A 24586-nucleotide genomic window follows, 5' to 3' on the forward strand; every position below is an offset into this window, starting at 1 on the left:
CGCTGACCTGAGCTGGGAGTGCCTGGTCTTTCTGGGTCTAAGAGCACCCAGCTTGTGTGCATCTCTTTCAGGGAAGGCTGTGGGTCACATGCGCATCTCAGGCTCTGAGAACGGGCGCAGGTTCTGAAACACCAGGCTTGGCCTTCGCACACCTCTGTCAGGAGAGTTTGGGGCAAGTGTCTTAGGCTCTGAAACAATGGCATGGTCAAAGAGCGCCTGCTGGGCCTTTGTACCTCTCTCAGGGGAGGATGAGGGGTGTGAGTATCTCAGGCTCTATAGCAGGGCTGGCACATTCTGCCTTCCGGCATGGCTCCCATCCCCTCACAGGAGCCAGAACCCACGCACTCACAGGTGTGCTGGTGGCTTAGGGACCAAGACCTGGTTTCTCTGCCACACTGTCCCTGGCTCAGCACCAGGAGAGGCTGTCCTGGGACTGGGGGCTTAAGCCCCTTTCCCTAAGCGCCCCGATTCCCACAATTTCCCCCCCATGATCCTTTGCTCTTTTTGAGTGCTTTCATCCAGACTCCAAGTTAATGCTGGTCCCCAGACGCAGGGCACTCTCGGATTGGGGTATTACTTTCCAACCGGTTGACTCTGGTGGCTCCTTCCCCCTTTTGTTTATCTTCTGATATCAATCCGCCCTTCCCACTCCACTTTACCTGCCCACTGGTGGCTTCTGCTCCTGTAGAGATCCAGACACATATAATTCTGATCTCAGGCTGATTTCATGGGTGATCGGAGTTTTTTGGTAGGTAATCAGCTCACTTTAGGGTACAGGTTGAAAAGGCGCCTCCTCCTACTTCCCTGCCATCCTGTCCCTCCTGGAAGATCTTTTAATGGTCCTGTTGGCTGCTCTGAAATCCTTCTTGGAAAAACACCTACTATTAGTTCTTCTGCCTGGTTTTTCAGTTAGATGGGGAGTTTTTTGTTGTTTGTTTGTTTATTTGTTTTTTTTTTTTTTTTTTGCAATCAGCAAGAGGTTCTTTATTGTTACGCAGGCGCCTGCGGGTGGTCAGCAGCTCCTGCTAGCTGAGCACACCTGGCTGGGGTGGTGCAGGGTTTTTATAGACAGGTTTATTTGTTTTTTTAAGTTATGTGAGTTCCTCATATATTTTGGATATTAAACCCTTATCTGATATATGGGTTACACAATTTTTCTCATTATGTGGGCTGTCTTTTCACTTTCTTTATTTTGTTGTGCAGAAGTGTTTGAGTTTGGTGTAGTCCTATTTTTTTTTTTTTTTTTTTTTGCTTTTGGTACCATGTCCAAGAACATCAATTTAAACCAAACAATGTAAGTTAAAGAGAAATTATATTCATATCTTGAAATAGAATAATAGATTTAAAAGTATTTAGGCTGATAAGAATCAGCAGGGATGACTATCAGAAACATAAAACTAAGTGTGAAAAGGGAAGAAGTAAATCAGAAGGGTATACATTTAAAACAGAAAACAATACCATATTTTATTATGAATGTATATATATATGAATTGGATGGACACACACCAAACCTTTGATAGTGGCTGCTTTTAGAGTTGAGGAAGAGAAATCAGCCAGGGGTCATAGTTTAAGCAAACATTAGCTTTATCTATAGTACCTACTTTGAGAAATTGGAAGACAAATATATTAACATACAGAGTCAAGTAATAAGTTAATTTTTTAAACTTTTCTATATTTTTAAAGTTTAAACAAATTACTTAATATATTAAACTGAACTTTAGATGTAAACTAATGATATGTAAAATTCTTTTACTTTAAATATATTAAATACATTTCCAAAATGTATTTATTTAAATTATGTATTTGAAAATATATATATTCACATTTATATGTGTCTATATACACACATGTACATACATATGTTATAATATATGTATTTTTAAATTTATGTATGTATATGTATACATAACCAGAAAATAAAAATAAACATCTTACTGATCAAAAACAGAACCTACCTATCTGCAAAGCACTGGGAAGGGTTTCAGCCAAAGTCCTGTTGGATATAATGTAATTGGAAGCAGGCATTCAGAATGAGGCATTTGGCCCTGCAGGAAACAGGAACAAAATGTGTTCCACACAAAATTATAGGGGACCTGAGTCAGGTTTACTACTTAATGCCAAGGACTAGGGAGGGGTTGCTCTGTTTGGAAGAACAGGCTGAAAATAGCGTTGTTTAAGAACAGCCTAAGGCTATATCTTAAATAGAATTAAATCTACAGATTGCTATAGTCAGACACAACAACAAAACTGCAAATCATATTGAAATCTTAACCACAAAAAATAATGTCGAAATGCCTTTATAAGGTTTTTGAAAGAGGGCTTGGGAAACCAGGTGGAAGAAACTGCAAACTATTAGAAAGGACTCTTATTTTAAAAAGGCAAAACAAAATTGCAAACATTAGAAGATTATTAGTGTAAAAGAAAGACAACCAAAAAAATCAGTGTGAATTCCAGTCTAGATAAAACAATATTACAGTCTGACTAAAATACATGATTTTGAAAAAAGATGAATTAGGAACTTCTTAAAGAACAACAAAAAAAAATATGTTTTAATCTCAAATGGAGTGAATTCTATACTGAACACAATCAAAGAGAGAATTAGTAAAATTGTAGATCATATTGAAGAATTTATCCAGAATGCACAACGGAAAGATAAAGAGACTAAAAATATTAAAAGTACCTGGAGGGCTCAGTTGGTTAAGCATCCAACTCTTGATTTCATCTTAGTTCTTGAACTCTGGGTTATGAGTTCAGGCCCCATGTTGAGCTCATGCTGGGTGTGAAGCCTGCTTAAAAAAAAATTAAAAGTTGTTAAAATATGTGAATGATTTTAGAAGCTTGAGCACATGTAGATTGAAAACAGGTTTCATTTGTACCTTTAATTGTAAAGGCAAAATAAAGAAATTCAAAAATTAAGAGTCTTTATTCCTGCTCCTTTCTGTTACTGAATTAAGATATTACATTTGTATATGATTAAGGAAAAAGAAAAAAATAAGCACTAAGAAAATTAAATACACAAGGAAAGCAAAAGTTAAACTACACGTTGAGGAACACAGATAATAACAAAATGTACTGATAAACCTAATAAACTAATAATTATAAATTAATACATTACAAAATACATTGATAAATTTAATAAACATAATTATAAATTAATACATTTTTGGTTTAAAATAAGTTAAAACTTATAACATAAAGAAAAATAATAAGATCTAGAGGGAGCATGGTATAGTAGGTGGCTAAAGGAAAAATAGCTCTTGTCATTCTAAGGTAGAAGATACAAATTTTGACTATAGATTTTTTAGAAAACTTTCTAGCTAAATATGAAAGTTTAAAATGTAAAGCTGCCCATTAAAGATTAAAAATATATTTCTTGAAAAGAAAAAAATCAGGATGAAGAAAAGTTTTCTCAAATATATCAAGCCATTAAATAATCACAAAAAGACTTAGTAAAGAAGAAAAAGGTAAACAGAAACAAAAGTAACAAATTTTAAACACAACTGAAAACAAAATTAGATGGAAGAAATTAGTCCAAAATATCAGTAGTAATAAATGTAAAGGAACAATTTTATCTGATAAAACACAGAAGAGACCATACATATACATATGCATATGTATATGCTACTAAATGTGGTATATAATAAGCCTACACAGAAAATAAACATATGCTAAAAGATATCTGAGATATTTGTAGACCAAGATAAAGCTGGTCTATCTATAAAAATTTAATGTCAAATAAAATAAAATTAAAGACACGAACATTACTGAAAATTAAGGAAATACTATATTAAAAATCAATCTAACAAGAAAATATAATAATCATAAATATGCTAAATATGTAGCCTAAAATTTTATTAAGCAGTGTCAAAATTAAAGGTGAGTTTTGAAAATCTAAAATCATAATGAGTTATTTTTAAACAACTTTGCCAAAAACTGATATATCAAGCACATATAAAAGTAGAAAACTTACAGAATTTTTGAATGACAAAATATATTTGGTCTAACTTATCACCTAGAAATTCTTCAACCAATTAATAGAGAATATATATGTATTCTTTTCAACACTGATTGTTTTCCAAAATTGACTAAGTCAATACACTAAGTCACAAAAGATGTTTTAATGATCAAAGATCCAATGTTATATAGACTACATTCTCTGCACCCAATTAAAAGAAATTAGTAATCAACAATAAAAAACAAACAAGCAATTCAGAACAAAACAATAGTTTTTAAATCTCTGTGTTTCTGTAATAAGAACTGCAGGCCCAAGTAATTAATTAGCTTAAGGGGAAATCACATTGGAAGTGATAAAATATTTTGACTGGGACAATAAAATCGTCACATATAAAATTTCAGGGTGTTGCTAAAGCAGTACATATAAACTTTAAGCCTTAAAATATATTTATTATAAAATAAGAGTGACATAAAATAATGATTTAAGTAATCAAATTAAGACATTGAAGGGAAATGGAGTATTTAAAGAAAGTAGAAGGAAAGAAATAATGTAAGAATAGAGAACAAAGAGGTAAAAAACAAAGATGAAAGAAAATTTATAAAACAAAGAATTTGTTACAGAATACACAAATAAAAAATATTAGCCCCGGCCATAAGCGTCTGAGGTGACAGCCATGGCAAGGAGCCGGCTGGGGACCCCGGGGAGTGTTTTCTCGCTGACTGGGGACCTGATTTGCACTAGGGTGTTGAATGAGAAGCCCTTGTGTTTTGACATAGGTAATGCCTTTCCCCCACTGAGAGAACCAGTCTTCCAGAGGCCCTGCTTGCAATATGGCAAAGCCCGAGCTGCCATCCAGGCCATCTTGTACCCTGAGGATGGGATTAGAGTGAAATTTTATTCAGCCTATGGATCTGGTCAGAAAGCTTTTGATCTGTTCAATCCAAACTTCAAGTCTACCTGTCAATAGTTTGTGGAGAAGTACATTGAGCTACAGAAACTTGGAGAAACCAATGAAGAGAAGTTATTTGTGGAAACAGGGAAGGCTTTGTTAGCAGCGGGTGTCATTTTGAGAAGAGCAGGAGAAGCAAGGACTCAAAAGGAAGGTAGCCACATTTCCTGGGAACCCACAGTGTCAAACCTCAAATGGTACTGGGAAAAAAAAACAGCCTCTGCAAAAAGTTCCCCAGGACCAGCTTTTGGAGACATCTGAAGAACAGTCAAAAGGTCTCTCACCTCTCTAAAGAACTTGTATTCCATGTATACTGACATCCAGACTGCATTACTAGATGAATGTTGAACTGTTTTTAACAGCTGAACTGTGTAAATGTTTCCTAGTCTCTAAGGCATTATGTTTGCCTCCTTTTAGTTCCTATTTCTAGGTTGTCATAAGCTCAGTTTCATGGTTTGAATGAATTTTATGTTAAGATGGTATTAAATAAAGAATTCCCTGACTGCTTAAAAAAATTAGGAACAATAAAGTGTCCCTGAAACAGAGGAGACATTAATTCTATCATCAGAGAATAATACAAACTTCATAGAACAATATTTTAAAAATTTAATGAAATTGATAAAAAATACATTCTTGTAGAAAAAATAAACTCAACTCAAGAACATAGAGAGAACTTGAAAATAGTTCCACCACTAAGGAAAATAAGCTGTAAATCATCAATCAAAAATCTTTCCAATAACTTATAGAATGAGAGAAAAAATTACAAATCATATATCTAATAATGGCTTAATATCTAGATCCTATAAAATTCTTAAAATTCAAGACCAAAAAGACAAGCAACACAACTTTAAATCAACAAAGGACTTGAATAGATATTTCTCTAAAGATCTATAAATGTCCCCCAAAACCACACGAAAAGGTATTCAGCATCATCTGTCACCAAGGAAATGTAAATCAAAATCAGAATGCAGGCGAAGCACCTGGGTGGCTCAATGGGTAAGCCTCTGCCTTCAGCTCAGGTCATGATCACAGGATCCTGGGATTGAGCCCATATCGGACTCCCAGGGAGCCTGCTTCCCCCGCTCTTTCTCTGCCTGCCTCTCTGCTTGCTTGTGATCTCTCTCTCTGTGTGTCAAATAAATAAATAAAATCTATATATATCTATATATATATATATCATCATACTATACTATACACCATACTATATATATATATAGTATATGTATATATAAAAGGACCACAATGAGATACCAACTTCATTTCCATTTTCCAAGAAAATGGAAAATAACAAGTATTAGCAAGGGCAAGGGAAAAATTGGAACCCTCATATACTGCTGGTGGGAATATATAATGCAGCTGCTGTGGAGAACAGTTTGTTCTTCAAATTTAAGCATATAATCACCATATGGCCCAATAATCCCCCTTCTAAGTATATTTTATTTCAAGAGAAATAAAAACATATCCACACAGAAACCTGTACACAAAATTTTATAGCAGCATTATTCATAAGGGTCAAAAGGTAGAAACAACCCAAATGTCTATCAATAAATAGATAAATGGCTAAACAAAATGTAGTATATAAAAACAATGGAATATTATTCAGCCATAAAAATGAATGAAGTAAATGATACAAGTTGGGTCAACCTCAAAAACATTATTCTAAATGGAAGAAGTCAGACACAAAGATCATATATTACATGATTCCCTTTATATAATATATCCAGAATAGGCAAATCAGTCAAGACAGAAGGTATACTAAAGAGGTTATCAGGGGATTGGGGGAGAGAGGAAGGGACAGTGATTACTCAGTATGGATAGGAGATGTTTTTATGAGGTGATGAGTAAGTGTGAAACTAAAAAGAGCTGGTAGTTGTATAAATTTGTGAATATACTTGTGAAATACTATGAAATTGTACCCTAAATACAACTGAATAATATTCTTAACTCCCTGGTGCCCCAAATAATATTTTTAAATGGTTAATTCACGTTATGTGAATTTCACTTCAAAAAAAGTTCTTCCCCAAAGTAACACCAGAACAAGATGAATTTATAAGAGTTAGAAAAACTCCATGAAACAAATAATGCCTTTATAATACAAACTGGCTCTTTGAATGAGAGAAAAATGCCATTTTATTTTGTGAGGCTAGGAAAAGCTAAATAAAAACCTCAAACAGGACAGTACAGGAAAAAAAAAACATATTAGAACAATCTCATTTTTAGGAAATATTAATAGATAAAACATTACTACATTCAATACACCAACTAATGGAAAATCTAAGTCAAACAAGAATGCTTTCAACGGCCCATCAGTCAAGCTGACACAACTCAAGAAAGAATGATCATGAAGATTAATCAATAAAAATTATCCAAACAAAAGTACAAATATTAGAAAGAGAGAATTTAAAAAGAAAAAAAAGAAAATGGACAGAACATCCCAGAGTTGTGATACAAAAAAGTCTAAATAAGTATAATTGAAATGTCAGAAACAGACAACAGAAAAGAAAAAGAAATACTTAAAGAGATTTGCTGAAAATTTTCCAAAATTACTGACAGCCACCAAACTGCATATGAAAGAAGCTTAAAAACACCATAGAGAATTTTTAAAAAATAATGACATTACATAATCTTGGCAGGAAATCTTGGAGGAAGTCAGAGAAGACACATTACATATATGATTGCAGCAAAATTACAGAAGACTTCTCATTTAAAAACTAGGAAAGCCTTAGGGCGCCTGGGTGGCTCAGTGGGTTAAGCCGCTGCCTTCGGCTCAGGTCATGATCTCGGGGTCCTGGGATCGAGTCCTGCATCGGGCTCTCTGCTCGGCAGGGAGCCTGCTTCTCTCTCTCTCTCTGCCTGCCTCTCCATCTACTTGTGATTTCTCTCTGTCAAATAAATAAATAAAATCTTAAAAAAAAAAAAAAACTAGGAAAGCCAAAAACAATGGAGTGATATCTTTTAAATCCAAAAGAGGAAAACTGTCTATAAAGAATTTTATATGCAGAGTAAATATTATCAGAATTACAAACTTCTCCTTAAAGGATCAGGGAAGAGAATGAAACCGCTAACTATAGATTGGGAGAAAATATTTGTAAATCACATATCTTAAAAAGGATTTATATCTAAATTATAAAAAGAAGTTTTAAAAATAAATATTAAGAACATAATAAAATAAAAAAAACTGGGCAAAGCAGACACAGCCAGGAAACATAAATTTATGGCAAATAAGTACATGAAACTATGTCCATAGTCATTTGGATAATTTAAACAACGAGATACCCATGCACATTTTTCATAATAACTAATTTTTTAAAAATCTGACAATGTCAAGTGCTGACAAGAATTTTAGGCACCTGGAAATCTCATACCTTTTTGTTGGAAATGCAAAATAGTTCAGAATGAAAAAGAGTTTGGGAGTTTATTATAAAGTTAAATGTACAATTATCATATGACCCAGTAACGTTATGTTTACCCCAAAACCCTTAGAGAAATCATTTTATTCATGATCACCAACAATTTAAAACAACTCAAAAATCCCTCAAATAGAGAATGGATAAACAAATAGTGATCCATCCATACAATGGAATATAACACGGCACTAAAAACTATCAAACTACTGATACAATATCAGTATCAGGCTGCTGCAGAGTTCTGCCAAGTCTTGAGAAACACATATACAAATACTGTTAATATGGAGAACAATTCTGTCATCTCCCCAAATCCCCCATACCATTTGTAGTGTAGTAAACTCACTCTCATGCTCAAAATTGGCAATTGTTTATCTGTTCTCTGTCCTTTTAGTTTTATATTGGCAAGAATGTGATATAATGTAATCAAACAGCATACAGACTTTTGAGAATGTCTTCTACTTAGCTAAGTGTATTTGAGATTCATCCACATTTTAGCAGTATTATCTATACTTCCTCACTTTCTTTTTATATTTTTTGTGAAACTCTGTCTTGTCTCAGTTTCCATGATACATATCCCCCAGTTTTCCTTTTATTAGCTCTTTGATACCTTCCTTTCAGTCACCTTTACAAGATATTCTTTCTCTATTCAAATTTTATAGTTTGAATTTCTCTAGATATCAGTCCTGAGCACATTTCTTCTATTTCTATCTTCAGTAGGGTGGCAATAATTTTTCTTATGATTTCCAATATTACTTATATTCTAATGAGTTAAAAAAATTTTATCTTCATATTATAAATCCAGATGTCCCCATCCAGTGTATTAAGATCTTATTCTTCACTCACCAATGCACTGACTAGAAGAGCAAACCCACCCTGATTAGGGGTTTAACATTCCCTTCTTGGGGTCAGCCATTTAAAGCCTCAGCTAGGTTCTGTTTTCTCCATCCTGTCCCCATTAGAAGTTAGAAACTCCTTGTATAACTCCAAGGAAGTCCTCTAAAATGCTTTATAATGTTTATAATTTTTGGTTGTCTGTGTTCTGAGCATCAGTTGAGCTTAACAATAAGCCACCCAAGTCATTTTATTTTAATTCTCACTTCCCACATGTTTCTCAAATGCCTGATATTTGAAACCAACTAACGGATTCTCTTACACTGCTATATGATCCCAATGCACCACCAACAACTAGATGGTTGTATCAGGACTCTTTGTGTCCTACCTTCCACCAGTGATGGTACCACTCAATCTTTAGTCACTTTTGGTACCAACTTCACAGGTGATTGTTTTCTGGAAAGTGGATTTAAGACAGTGTTTAGCATACAGGATGTTTACCATAGTGCCCTTAGAATCAGTAACTGTAGAAAGCAAGCATTAAAAGTATTAGAATGAGCAGCAACAACATTGGCCAAGCCCATGATGAGCCGTGGAACTGATGAACCATAAAGATGGTCCTCTGTTGGAGCAAGATGGCCAGGCTGTTATCAGTTATTGGATGTACACACCTCCATATCCCCAGAAGCAGCATGGCATGTGTGAGGTGGCTTTCTGAAGTAATCCCTAAAGGGGTTTACTGCTAGAGACTGTCTTCTAATAATGCTCTCACAGGTGGGACAACAAATTCTTCACTGAAGGGGGATCTGGGTGGTAAATCTTGGTATCTGCTATAATGTCTCAAACCATATTCTTCAAATTAAACCAACACCCTTGTCCCCCAAATATAATCTCTCTTCACTCTTCCCCATTTTAGGAATTTATCCAACAGTTCTAAAAGTAGAAATCTAGGAGTCCTTCCTAATATCTTCTTTATCACCAGCCACCCACAATCTGTATTAGCATTAAGTATAGACATTTTTCCCTCCAAATTATATCTTAAATTCTTCCCTAGTACGTTGTCTCTATAGCCACTGCCACAACCCCTGTCTGAGCTACAATCATCTCTCACCTGGACAATTCCTATAACCTCCTTCTTAGTCTTCCTGTTCCCTCTCTTGTCTTTTCCAATCTATTCTCTACGTAAAATTTGGTATAAATCTTGTAAAGTAAAAATTAGATCATCTAAACCCCTAGCTTCAAACCTTTAAGGACTTCCTACTGAATTTAGAATTGAATAGAAACTCCTTCACATCTCCCATAAGGTTTTGAGTAATTAGTACTTTCTCCAATCTCATCACGGCTGCCTCTCTCCATTACCCACCACTTTTTGGCTATATAGAATTCCTTCAGTTTTTGGCTACTGCTGGGTAATTCCCTGCAATAAATAAAACATTCTTCATTTTCTTTTAATCTTTGTTTTTTGTTTGTTTGTTTTGCCTGGAGAGTTCTTTGTCATACATCAGGTTATCAATTTTAACATTACCTTCTCAGGGTGCTTAGGTGGCTTCAGTGGGTTAAAGTCTCTGCTTTCAGCTCAGGTCATGATTCCAGGGTCCTGGGATCAAGCCCCACATCAGGCTCTCTGCTCAGCAGGGAGTCTGCTTTCCCCTCCCTTTACGTGCCTCTCTGCCTACTTGTGATCTCTGTCAAATAAATAAATAAATAAATAAATAAAATAAAATCTTTTAAAAAATTACCTTCTCAGAGTGCTCTTCCTTCATAGGCAGTGACTATATATTTATGGCTGTTTATCATCTCTTTAATATTCTTTTGTATCAATAGAAATTCTCATACTGCAGGTGATCCCCACATTTATGAAGCCGGTCTCTCTAAGGGAGATATCAGAATTTAACTTCCCAGCTGTTATGGCAGCTGGAATGCAGGTCTGTGATCCAGAAACTGCTAGTCACTTGCACCAGAGCTTGTCTTCCACCGAGAAAAAAGCATGAGGAATCCCACTACAACTCACCTATCAGAAAGCAGGTGACAGAGGTGATAAGCCCTACAGAATAGTAATTGTGAACATTCTGACAGCCCATTCTGATCATCAGCATCACTGATGATCAGATCACTATAAAACTACAGGTTTTATAGGGAGCTAAATGATGTGGTTAGCTTCTTTTGCTATAGTAGCCTCCTGCAGTGGGGTTGGATACTATTCCTGGCTCCCCAATTTTCCCAAAGACTCTGAGCCATCTTTTATATGTTGAAAAATTACTTTTCTCCTAGAACTAACCATAGTGGTTTCCACTGTTTGTAACGAAAGCCTAATATTTCTAATCCCCAATCTAGGGCACATTTGCACTATTATTCTCTATCTTAAAACTTTTTGTTTCCATCATTGCTTTAGCACAGTTTCTAATTGTGTGTGTGTTATCTATTTCTCTGCTAGATTATAAAGTCCTTAAGGGCAGAGTCTGTATTTTTCATCCAGCACTATATATGAAGTCTCATTTTTGGTTCATTCAACAAACTTTAGGGAACCCTTTCTTTTTGGCAGACATTGACACAGGCACCAAAGAATATAACATCCATAAGATGTTTTCTCCTCTCAAAGTGCTTGCATCTGATTTGAAGAGACAGACATAGAAACAGATCATTAAAATCTAATATATCCAATACATGAATAAAAATTGTCAAAGGTTCTTTTACGTTTACCAAGGAAGAGCATCTAATATAATCTGTAGGAGAAGACAAGAGGTGAGACCAAAGAGAAAGAGGAAAGGGAAGGAGTCATGGAAGTTTCAGGAAGAACTGTTGGAAGATGCAATGCCAAGGCTGAAAAGTGTAAGCAGGAGTGAAAGGAGAGGGCATGGGGGGATGGTGTAGATTAAGAAGACTCCAGGTAAAGGTGAAAGGCCCCAGAGTGAAGAGCTGTATGGTAGAGAGAGGGGTGCCTTTCATAACAGGTAAGCAGGAGAGAAGACACAAAGTGGGGAAAAGGCTGAAAAGGCAAAAGTTACATCATGAATGAACTCATGATCCACTGGAGATTCTAAAATTATGCCTGAATATGGAAAAGGCTTAGAAAAAAATGTAACAAAAAATGTAACTAGGAGATTCAAGTGATTTTATTTCATATTTTAATATTTCAGTAGCTATTGGAACACTCTGTGTATCATTATTTCGTCAGTTAACTGAAGTTTGTAAAAATCCTTTTTCAACTATCTTCAACACATACTGGCCGATGTTTCTATTAAATATTTTTTAGTACTGCTATGTCATTTATGAGATATTAATTATAAGGTATACATTTTTTTGTATTTGTTTCTCCATATAGACTACATTTTAAAAGTAGGCATTGTGTGTTTATTTTTTCAGTTCCTTATGATTTTAAACACCTCTGTAAGCATGCAGCCTCATTTAATAAATGGTTATGGAAAGAATATGCAAGATTATACTGAGGAAACTTGAATGTAAAAGGAGCTCTTTTACTTTCTATGATTGTTAATGTATAATATGCACACAAGAAGTTCAAAATATCTCATTGCAATCTGGGTTATTCTGTAGCTTTCGCTGCAAAGAATTCTTAAAAAATAAATTATATAGTTAGGTAATGATGCATACTAATTCACATCCAGCTTTTGCAAATGATAAATCAGAACTCAAAGACTGAGATTATTACATTGAATCAAGATTTATAATCCTACCAGGGTTCACATAAATTTCCCCTCCAGGACCCAGACAAACCACTTATCTAAGTAACCTTCTTCTCTTTTAATTCTTAATGAAATGTCCTTAAGGCCTGGGCTGTAGGGTCCCTGCTTTATGAGCCAGGATAATGGAGGTTTGTCACAAAATCCTTAGCAATGGTATGCAAATAGGGAGCAAAATGGAAATAGTAAAGTGAAAAGTACTATTGACCAGTTAAGAAAAAAAATTACTTCTTACCTTACCCTATTCATTCTTTACTATATATAAACTCTGGATCTAAAATGCCAATATGCAGGAACAAACTTTTACATCTGTGGGCTGAATTTTCAGTGAACACATCCTTCCAGCTCTTCCCTGTGTGTCTCAGAGCCACGTGGGCCTGTTCTGCTTTCAATAGGTTAATTACCAAGGAAGCATTTTTCCTCTGTGGTCTAGACATAGAAATATCCAGATATTGTTTCCCTTGAAAGGCAGCCATCCTGCTGAATATACTTGATCACCAATTCCCATGTTTTTCTAAGGCCAGATGGGGCTAAACATAATTTCTGAAGATTTTTCTCTCTCTTTTTATTCACCGATTAACAGCTTGTTTTCGATTGAGGATTCTGCCAGGCAAATACAGGGATGAAGAAAAATTCCTTAATTTTTAAGGTGGAGAAACTCAAGAATGATGTATTTGCTGTAGCCAAGAGGAAACAATCCTTGGACCTAACAAATAAGCATGGGGGAAAAGAAGTTTACTCAATATTATATAATTTCAGTACTATGAGTACATAATGGGGATTTTGAGAATAATAAAATTTTCTTAACTGAAACCCAAAGGTAGTTGTGTATTATATGTATAAATAGGTAGAAAGTGAGAGAAAGAGTGAAATCTTAACCTTTGGGGGAAAAAAAATCTTAATCCTGCAATGCTACCTCTTTGACTTTGGATAAGTCACTTCAATTATTTGAGCCCTTGTTTTTATACATATGGACTGAAAGATTTAGATGATTTTATATCTATGATCTTTCCATCTCTAAAACCTTTTGACCTCCTGTGGTTAATTCCCAGCCAATAATAGTCTAACTGGGAATAATTATATTTCTCCTCCATTGTCTCCCCCACCCCTAATACTATTTGGAGAGACTATCTGCCTGTTCTGTGGGAGTTACATAATAAGTGGAAAGTGAAGACAGCTGAACCTGCTCTGAAACCATGATAAATAGTTCCAGTGTCCTGAGTGCGCCTTCTCTGTTGGAGGCCAAGCAATTCCATGCAGACATAGGAAGGATTAAGTGGTACTTCATCTGAGTGCAGACTGGCACAGGAGCCAGGCACATGTAGGCCACATGAGGTCCTCCTTTCTGGGAGGACCTGGACTTCCCTTCTCCCATTACAGTCACAGATTCCTGAGTCACAGAGTCCCTGTCAGCCACAATGAATGGTGCTGCCAGGAACAGTGCTAAGTAGGAGGAACCTAACTCTCACTATAACGGGACTCACCCTCTTAATAACTCAGGCAGCTCATTTGGCCACCAGCACTACTTTCCCCCAGTTTTGCTAAAATAGCCAAATCTGTGATTGCTGATGCCCAGTAGTGACATATCCATTCCAGGCCAGGGACTGTGAAAAATATGCTTAAAATAATGAGTCAATATGATTAATGTTCTTAAAAACCTTTTTTTTTTTTTTTAAGTATCAAAACATTATTAAACTGGCTGGAGAGACCCATTGCTTCTGGTCACTCTTTAACTAAAGGGACACACCACTCAAGTCCCCACCTAACACAAGACCAAATTTTGTGCAGATACTGGTGAGCCATGTGCGAACAACAAAGGCTGAATTGGCAAATGACAGAAATATCACCTCTCACAGGCCAAATCCTTACTTTATAGAGGTGTGCTATGCCCTCCATGGATATACCCAGACTGGGCCTCCCATTTCTTTCTGAAATGCATGTTCCAGCAGTATTAGACACACTCTGGAAACAACTACTCATTTCTGAATGATGAGTTCTGAGGTGAAGACTTGTCAGTAGTATGGTAATGTGGATAAAAGAAAAATATTTTATTTGGTGGTAGAATTTCCTGACCCTTAAAAAGACACTACAAAACTTGGTTTGACTGCAGACTGAAGTTAACAATCAAGATTTTTTGCCTAATTCGTTGTCACAGAAGAAAACCAATCCTCCCTCTTTTTTTTTCCTTGCTGCATGTTAGATGCCACATTAAAGCATACCAAAATAGTAATTTCAGCCTCAGGGACAGATTTTTAATGCAAGACTCCTCACACTAGATTGCTTTCTTCAAACATCTGAGGGTATGTTTTCCCGCCCTAGCTTCCCATCCAAAAAAAAAAAAAAAATTTCAAATTAAAAATACTTTAAATCTACCCCAACTGAATAAAATCATTCTGTAAACACCACTGAAGTGGTTGGAGAGACTGATCACTTTTGGGACTAAAGGGACATATTACCCAAGTCTTAGCTGACATGAGTCCAAACCCTACTCAAACACTGGTGAGCTACATAGGAATAATGAAGGCAGAATTGGTACTATATAGGAACATTACCTCTCACAGGCCAAACACCTTGCCAGAGAGGTGCACGGTGTCCTCCTGGAGTTACCCATACTAGGCCTCTTGTTCTGCAATGTTACCACAATTCATTGATCTATTCTACTCTTGGCAGGCTCTTGAGGAGCTTTCCATTTTTTACTATCATGAGTAGTGTTACTAAGATAACCTAGTTTATGTCTTTTGATAAAGTTATGCATACATTTCTGTTGGTTATATACCTAGTACACCTAGCAATGCATTGTCATATGGTGGTTTCTGGTTTATACTACCCTGATGATGAATGAGGTTGATACATTTTATAAGTTTATTGGCTATTTGAGTATCTTTTATTATAAATGGTCTGCTCAAGACTTGTTCATTTTTCTATTGATTTAATGCCTTTTTCTTACTTATTTCTACACATTCTTTTTATATTCTTGATACAATTATTTTGAGGATCTTACAGAGACTCTTGGTCTGGATATGAACTGAATTATCATTTTTGTTTAAATTTTTTTGTTTTTGCAAGGAAAACAGAAGCAAAAATAAGCAATTGGGACTATATCAAACTAAAAAGCTTTTGCACAGCAAAAAAAAACTATCAACAAAACAAAAAGGCAACATACGGAATGGGAGAAAATATTTGCAAGTTATATATATGACAAGGACTTAATATCCAAAATATATAAAGAACTCATACAACTCACACAACTTAATCTGATTAAAATTGGCAGAAGACTTTAAGACGTTTTTCCAAAGAGGACATACAGATGACCAACAACCACATGAAAAGATGTCCAACATCACTAATCATCAGGGGAATGCAAATCAAAACCACGATCCAATATCATTACACACAAGTAAAAATGGTTAGTATCAAAAAGACAAGAAATGACAAATGTCAGAAGTGATATGGAGAAAAGGGAACTCTCAAGCACTATTGGTGAGAATATAAATGGTGCAGTCAAATACAATATGGAGGTTCTTCAAAAAATTAAAAATAGAAATAGCAGCATATGATCCAGTAATTCCATTTCTGGGTATTTTTTTTAAGATTTTGTTTATTTATTTTACAGACAGAGATCACAAGTAGGCAGAGAGGCAGGCAGAGGGGGGGGGGGCGGGAAGCAGGCTCCCTGCTGAGCAGAGAGCCTGATTCGGGGCTCTATCCCAGGACTCTGAAACCATGACCTGAGCCGAAGGCAGAGGCTTTAACCCACTGAGCCACCCAGGTGTCCCTCCACTTCTGGGTACTTAATCAAAGAAAATGAGTACCTGGGTGGCTCAGTGGGTTAAGCATCTGCCTTCAGCTGAGGTCATGATCTCAGGGTCCTGTGATCAAGCAAAACCTCAGTTTGCCCTCTCAGCGAGTAGTCTGCTTGTCCTGCTCCCTTTTTTTCTGCCCCTCCCCCTGCTTGTGCTCTCTCTCTGTCTCTCTCTCTCAAATAAATGAATAAAATCTTAGAAAAGAAAGAAAATGAAAACACTAATTCAAACAGATACATGCCTATTTATGTTTACTGCCGCATTATTTACAATAGCCAATATATGGAAGCCACCTAAATGTACATAACAGATGCAATAGACACACACACAGACACACACAGGAATATTACTCAGCTGTCATTCTGTCATTTATAACAACATGAATGGGTGAATGGACCTGAAGGGTATTATGCTAAGTGAAATGAGTCAGACAAAGAAAAATACCATATGATTTCACTTCTGTGTGAAATCTAAAAAACACAAAACAAATGTACAAACAAAAAAGCAGAAACTGACTTATTAACAAAGAGAACAAACTAGTATTACAGGAAGGGACTGGGCTAGGAGCTTAGGCAAAATGGGTAAAGGGGATTAAAAGGTACTGATTTCCAGTTGTGAATGGATCACAAGATAAAAAATACAGCATGGAGAATACAGTCAACAACATTATAATATCTTTGTATGGTGATGGATAGTGGTTTTATTTGTCATGGCGAGCATTTTGTAGTGGATGTAATTGTCAGGTCATTGTGTTGTACACCTGAAACTAATTTAGTAATGTATGTCAACTATACTTTAAAAAATTAAAAAAAACACTTTTTTAAAAAAAGAAAGTGACAATGATATAGTAAAATTCATTCTTAAAAAGTTCTAATTACTAGTGCTTATGGTAGACAAGAAAATGTACAACTAAGAGAAATATTACATCCATGGAAGTAAAACATTCATTCCATAGGATAACACTGCTATAATAGGAAATAAGAAAAAGTTCTTCTTGTGCTCTCTTTAGAAGTCTTTGTCTGCTTCAATATCACAAAGATGATCACCTTACTTTTCTTCTAAAAGCTGTACTGCTTGTCTTTTCCATTTAGATATATAATCCATCCGAATTCGATTATTTTCTATAAAGTATGAAGTAAAGTCCAAGTACATATTTTTCATAAGGCTATCCAATTGACTCAGCATTATTTATTAAAAGGACTATTCTTTCTTCACTGTACTTTTTTATACTTTTATCTTAAGTCAAGTGACTATATATATATGAGTCTAAATCTGAACTCTATCCTAATGGTCAGTTTGTCTGCCCTATAACCCAAGCCACACTGTGTTAGTTACTGTAATTTCATAATAAATTTTGATAAATGGCAAAGTAAATCCTTCAGATATGCTCTTCTCCAAAAATACTTTGGATATTCTTGGCCCTTTGCATTTCTAATTTTCACTCAACAGAAAGCATGCTCACATTTTTTATTAAGATCACACTAAATCTGTAGATTCCTTAGGGCAGAATAGCCTAACAATATTGTCTTCCATCTGTAAACATGGGCTATCTCTCCATTTGTTTAGATACTCCTTAATTTCTCTCAGTGTTTTATAGTTTTACTATAGAAGTGTTTGCATATGTTTTATTATATCAGTTCCTAGATATATGACTTTTTAAATGTTATCATAAATTATAATGTTTAAATTTCATTTTCCATTTGCTTTTAGCATATACAAATATTCATAGAATTATGCATATTAAACATATTTAGAGGCTTTGTTAAATCTTCTTGTAAATTCTTTTTGTTTTCCTGTAGTTTGTTGATGTGGTGAATTACACTGAGTGATTTTCTAATAATGTTAAACCATCCTTGCATATCTGAAATAAACTCATCTTGGTCATGATATAACATTTCTCTTATGTATTGCTAGGTTGACTTTGTCAGTATTTCTTTTGCATCAATGTTAATGCAAACATTTTGTTCCCTTTACTACATCTTTCACAATTGTATAATACATGTTACAGCGCCTCTTAAAAGAGTTAGAAATTTTTCCTTTTCTTCCTGTTCCCCTGAAGAATTTGTGAATATTGCTGTTATGTCTTTCTTAAACGTATGAAGAATTCACCAGTGAAACTATCTTGGCCTAGGAATTTGATTACAAGATCATTTTAATTAAGAATCCATTTTTTAAAAATATATATCTGATTGCTTACATTTTCTGTTTCTTCTTATGGCAAATTTAAAGGTAAATTTTTTCTTCTTCCTTTCTTTCTTTCATTCAGAGAGAGCATTAGCCAGAGGGGAGGGAGAGAGGAGGAATCTTAAGTAGGCTCCACATCCAGCACCAAGCCCAATGCCGGGCTCCATCTCATAATCTGGAGATCATGACCTGAGTGGGAATTAATAGTCAGACATGGGGTGCATGGGTGGCTCAGTTGGTTAAGCACCTGCCTTTGGCTCAGATCATGATCCCAGGATCCTGGAATCAAGCCCTGAGTCAGGCTCCCTGCTCAGTAGGGAATCAGCTTCTCCCTCTCCCTCTGCCCCTCCTTCTGTTCATCCTTTCTCTCTCTCTCTCTCTCTCTCTCTCAAAAAAATAAATAAAATCTTTAAAAATACCAGTAAGAAAAGAGTCTGCTGCCTAACTGACTGAGCCACCCAGGTGCCCCCAAAGATTTGCAAAACTACTGTTTTTGAGACTTTATTTCTTTTTTTAAATAATATCCACATCCAATTTGGGGCTTGAACCCACAACCCTGAGATCAAGAGTCATACACTCCACCAATTGAACCGGCCAAGCTCCCCATCTTCTTATGGCAAATTTATTAAGTTGTTGGGTTTTAGGATTACTAACCCATCTCATCCAAACCATCAAATTTATTGAGAAATTGTTCATACTATCTCATTTGATATATTATAATCTATACACTTTCAATTTTGAAAATTTGTAGGATTTTTTTTTTCTGGTCACTTTTGTGGAAAGTTTATTTATTTTATGAATTTTAGCAAAGTAGCAACCCTTATCTTTGTTGATTTTTCTTTTATATTCTCATTTTTTTTATTTCTGCTCTTTATGACTTCTTTCCTTACATGTTCCTTACTTTTGATTTGGTCTTTGCTTAGTATCTTCTTAAGTTGTAAGTAAAGTGATTTTTCAGTCTTTCTTCTTTTCCAATATACAGAAATAATCTCTGACCATAGTGGAATTAAGCTAGAAATTAGGGACCATTTTGAACTGAATTATAATGGAAGATATAAAAAATTATATTACTGCAATAAGCACTGTATTAACTGCTGCAATATAATTTTTGACATGTTGTACTTCCATTATAATTCATTTGAGAGATACATATGACATTACAACTAACTTTTATATATACAGTCAGTAGATCCACCCCGCCTTTTTTGGCTCATATTTTACTACTCTGGAGTTCACAGCTCTGGAGTTCATTACTCTGGAGTTCCTCTTGTATCTCTATGTTCCATTTAGAATCATTTTTCTTCCTGAAGAAAGTCCACTTCATTTTATAAAAGTGCCTTGCTAGTGACAAATTCTCTCATATTTTCCTTTGGCTAAAACTATCTTTATCTTCATTTTTTAAAAAACAAATTTTTTGTATAAAATTATAAGTTGACAGTTATTTTCTTTCAACATTTTAAATATGTTATTTCATTATGTTCTAGCTTTCATCATTTCTGTTGAAAACTTAGATTTAAGTCTTGGTGAACTGTTCTTAAAAGTACAGTTTGTATTTGGTTTTCAGAAGATTGTATGATATATTTGAGTATCTTTTTCTTTGTTTATTTTCAGTTGGGATTCCCAGATTTTCCTGAATATCTCAGTTGATATTTCTTATATGCTTTGGAAAATTTAAATAATAATCCCTCCCCATTTTCCCTTAGTTTCTTTATGTGACTCCTATTATATATGTTAGACCTTTGGATGATCCTACACATCTCCATTCTTTTTTTTTTTTCTAATTTTTTCCATATGCTTTATATTGTACAATTTTATTGATTTGTCTTTCAATTCACTTTTCCTATATACTTCTCTCTTTAATCTACTCTTATATCCACTCATTGAGCTCTTGGTTATTACTTCAAGATACTGTATTTTACAGGGTACTTGGATGGCTCAGTAGGTTAAGCATCTATGGCTCAGGTCATGATCTCAGGGTCCTGGGATCAAGCACCATGTCAGTCTCCCTGCTCAGTGAGGAATCTGCTTCTCCTCATTCTCCCTTTGTGCTCTCCCTCTCTCTCTCCCTCAAATAAATAAATAATAAATAAATAAATAAATAAATAAAATCTTTAAAAATATATTGTTTTTTTTTCTATTCTAGATTGTCCATGTTTCTTTTTTTCTTTTTAACAGAGTACAGTTCCCTAAAGAACTTCTCCATACTTTTATCTTTTTTTCCATCTTCTTTAATGTATATATTTATCATAGTTATTTCATAGAACAGATTGGTAACTCTGATATCTGAATCACCTATTGGTCTGCTACTAGTTTCCATCTTTTTCTGCTTGATAATCAATTCTATTTTTATGTATTTTTGTATATAGAGTAATATTTTATTGTGTGTCAGACACTGAGTATAAAAGAAATGAAGAGGATCTCAATGACTTTATCTTTCACTAGAAAGCCTCCCCACCATGCACACACTTTTTCTCTATTGTGTAGTTCGGGTAAGAGGTTGATCATTCTATCCAATAAGAAATTGATCTGGGTCAGAGCTGGATTTCAGAGTAAGTCTCAGTGTACATCTATTTCAGCCCACTTGCTTAGGAATGGCCATCTCAAGCTTACTGAGAGAAAAACATATTGGTCTTTCTCCTCAATCCTGAAATACTTAGGACTTCCAGCTCAGTCATTTGTAAGTTTTCAGCCCGGCTCTTCAGCTCCCCATTCTGCACATCCTAACCATCTAGCAAACATCTTGACTGAAAGACTAATGGGGCGCTTAAGGCAGGCCCCCCTTCCTTAGATTTCACTCTGCCTTTTTGAAGTGTTTGGACTTTATTTCTTATCTTCAAGGCTGTTATAGATCTCAAATTGAGCCAATGTCACTTGGAGTGAACTAGCTTTATGTAACCAATATTTTAATGTTTCCAGTTTGTGTCTCCAGCCTCCTGACAAGTTAACGCACCAATACTTTGATCATTTTTCTTCCTCCCTATAAGTGTCTTATTGCCTAAACCAAGGTCATGCCCTGAGTCAGTTAAATCCCTCAAAGGCAAAAATTCCCTGGATCCAGCAAATGTTCACAAGAGAAAAAAAATCAGCTCATCTCAGAAGTTCTTCTGTCATTGTAGAGTCTTTATCTTCTCTCCTTATGGCGAGGTAGGGGAGACGGGTTGGGAGTGAGTGAACTGACAAGCCAAGTCTTTCTTCAAAGATTGATGCAAACAGAATCCAAGTCCTTACAATTTTAAATGCTAAGAATTAATCTTTTTCCATTTAAGCTGTGACCAGTAGACACCAAGGTTTAACAAAAACGGGGTAAGAGTGAAGTAAGCAAAGAGCTTACAGAGATAAGAAAATAGATTAATCTTTTCCTCATCATTCTACAGCATTATCTGGCTCTCAACTAAAATTTCACTCTTAAGTATTCCCCTTCCACTCACTAAATCTAACAATCATTTTCAAGTTTTGCTTTTTTATTTACCCTTCCACAGAATCTGATAAAATATCCCAGAGACATCAGAATGCAAGGACAGTCCAGGAGATACTTTACTTAGGAAGCACTACCAATCTTAATAGTCTTACCCATTTTTAATGAAAATAAGAGTATGGATTACAGTCATATAGTTAATCGAGATTGCATACCCCCAAAATGCCCAATTCTTATAAGTTATATCAAATTTAAATATACCATAAGCGTGGTCTAGCCTATAAAGAGCCAGTCTAAATGTTACAGAAAAGAGAGCATGTATTACTGAGTTCTGCTTTAAAGCATCCAGCTACAATGACCAAAGTGTTTCCAACTTGCTAATGCATTCTGGATCATGTTCATTAGTTTATCCTTGCTTTTTTCCAAAGATATTTATTATCATAACATGTAACAAAATGAATTCACTCTGACAAATTAGGATGATAGTACCTTTGGTTCTTCAGTATCAAAAATTAGCTTGTTCAGCGTTTGGGATGTTGGCAGTACTGAGATGACATTAAAATGGGAAAGAAACTGCATGCCAGCTCCATTCATTTTGAAAGCTTTTAGCACTGGGTTACACAATGGAAAAGTCTCAAGGACATTCCCTAAGTCTGTGTGTTTGTAACAATTACATGAAAGTCAAATACAACTCCAAGAAATGAATTGTGCTCAAAGTTAAAATAGAGTCAAATACTGGGTGTGTGAACTAGGTTCCCTAAGAGGGACTGTAATTTTATGAAATGACTTGATGATCAGGACAGGGGATTTGCTACTCTGTGAAGATCATCCTGATCACATAAATGAAACAAAGTGGTAGGTTAATTTCAGATACCAATACATAGAGTAATACAGCAATTCACAACCATAAACTTGAGATTAAATGTTTTTTCCTATTTATGGGTAGTATTGATGTTCCTTAAATAAAAATGTTAGCTTTTTTTTTACCAGCTTATTTTTAAAGTCCACTTAGTATACATCACAAACTCCTTGGCCATGGCCTACAAAAAACACCATAATCAGGCTCTTGCCTATCTTTATAATCTCACCTCTCCCCAAAAATCCTGCTTTTCAAGAACTTTAAGTCACTTGATGTTTAAGATACATAATACTATTTCTCATCACTGCTTCAGTACAAGCTGTTTCCTCTACTTACAATCTCTTTCCCCATCTTTCTTTCTTACATGGTGAACCCAATTCAAATGTCACCTATATAAATACTTTTCTGACTTTCCTCAACAAAGTTAGATACTTTCTTTTCCTTGCTCTTGTAGCATACTATTCATACATTACCACCTCTACCTCATTACTCTGTTTAGTTTTGCATCCTTCCAGGGTAGGGAAAGTATTATAAGCACAATGACCTTCATATCTGGTACTTTATATGAAACTATATAAGCTATATTTAATAAATAGAAGGGGGGCACCTGGGTGGCTCAGTGGTTTAAGCCTCTGCCTTCAGCTCAGGTCATGATCTCAGGGTCCTGGGATCAAGGCCCACATGGGCTCTCTGCTAGGCAGGGAGCCTGCTTCCCCCGGTCTCTCTCTGCCTACTTGTGGTCTCTGTCATATAAATAAATAAAATCTTAAAAAAAATAAATAAATGTAGAAGGAACAAAGGGAAGGAGAATGAAAAGGGAAAAAAAGAAAGGAAGACTTTAAATTTTAAATATAACCCCCCAAAATGTTTCCAGAACCTAAATTTTCAATTAGTAATCCCACAATACTATTTTGAATGTTCAAAGAGCCTCTAAATAGTCAAAATTAAGTGAAATAATAAGAAAAGGAGTTTGCACATAATGTATAAGCTTATAATATTATAACATCTGATGAAAAGATAGAGCTACTTACATTTTGGTTTATTTTTTACTTTGCCTTCCTCCAGTGAAGTTCATTTTATGTTCATTTCCTGTTCATATTTTGTTTTCTGTTCTGTTACTTTATTTATTACTCATCTGGTTTCTTAGAGTCTTTGTTTCTATTCAGTGATGGCAACTGATGTGAACTTTGACTGTTGTGGTGTGAAATAATTCTATAAAGTATTATCTTTTTTACTATCTTTTTTACTATTACATTATATAAGTTTAAAATTGGAGTTGCTGACATATAAAAATGATATGAGTTAGTGCTATGCCAAATACCAGCTCTATTTTCTGAGACAAAATTGGGGACTCATTAAAATCTGGACTCCGTTCAGACATGCCCAGGGCTCAGAATAACAGTATTCTTCCTTCCTGTGACAGTTACATAGTGTTTATGAGTCACAAAGTACTTAACATGTAAGACACATTTGATTATTTATCTT

General features: G+C 35.0%; 1 protein-coding gene and 1 pseudogene across 2 annotated transcripts in view; one reads left to right on the forward strand and one right to left on the reverse strand.

Moving 5' to 3' along the window:
- Positions 1-24586, reverse strand: part of LOC309850322 (uncharacterized protein) — a gene marked incomplete at its 5' end in the record, with an annotated part of 320372 nt that overhangs the window by 139708 nt on the left and 156078 nt on the right. The window contains 2 exons of the mRNA XM_082704077.1: positions 1956-2045; positions 2681-2789. The remainder of the gene's footprint in view (positions 1-1955; positions 2046-2680; positions 2790-24586) is intronic.
- LOC309862562 (small ribosomal subunit protein mS23 pseudogene) lies at positions 4629-5344 on the forward strand (annotated as a pseudogene). Its single transcript has one exon. The product of its transcript is annotated as a small ribosomal subunit protein mS23 pseudogene (transcript).

This window comes from Mustela nivalis (genome assembly GCF_964662115.1).
Source record: "Mustela nivalis genome assembly, chromosome: 1".
Classification (NCBI taxonomy): Eukaryota; Metazoa; Chordata; class Mammalia; order Carnivora; family Mustelidae; genus Mustela; species Mustela nivalis.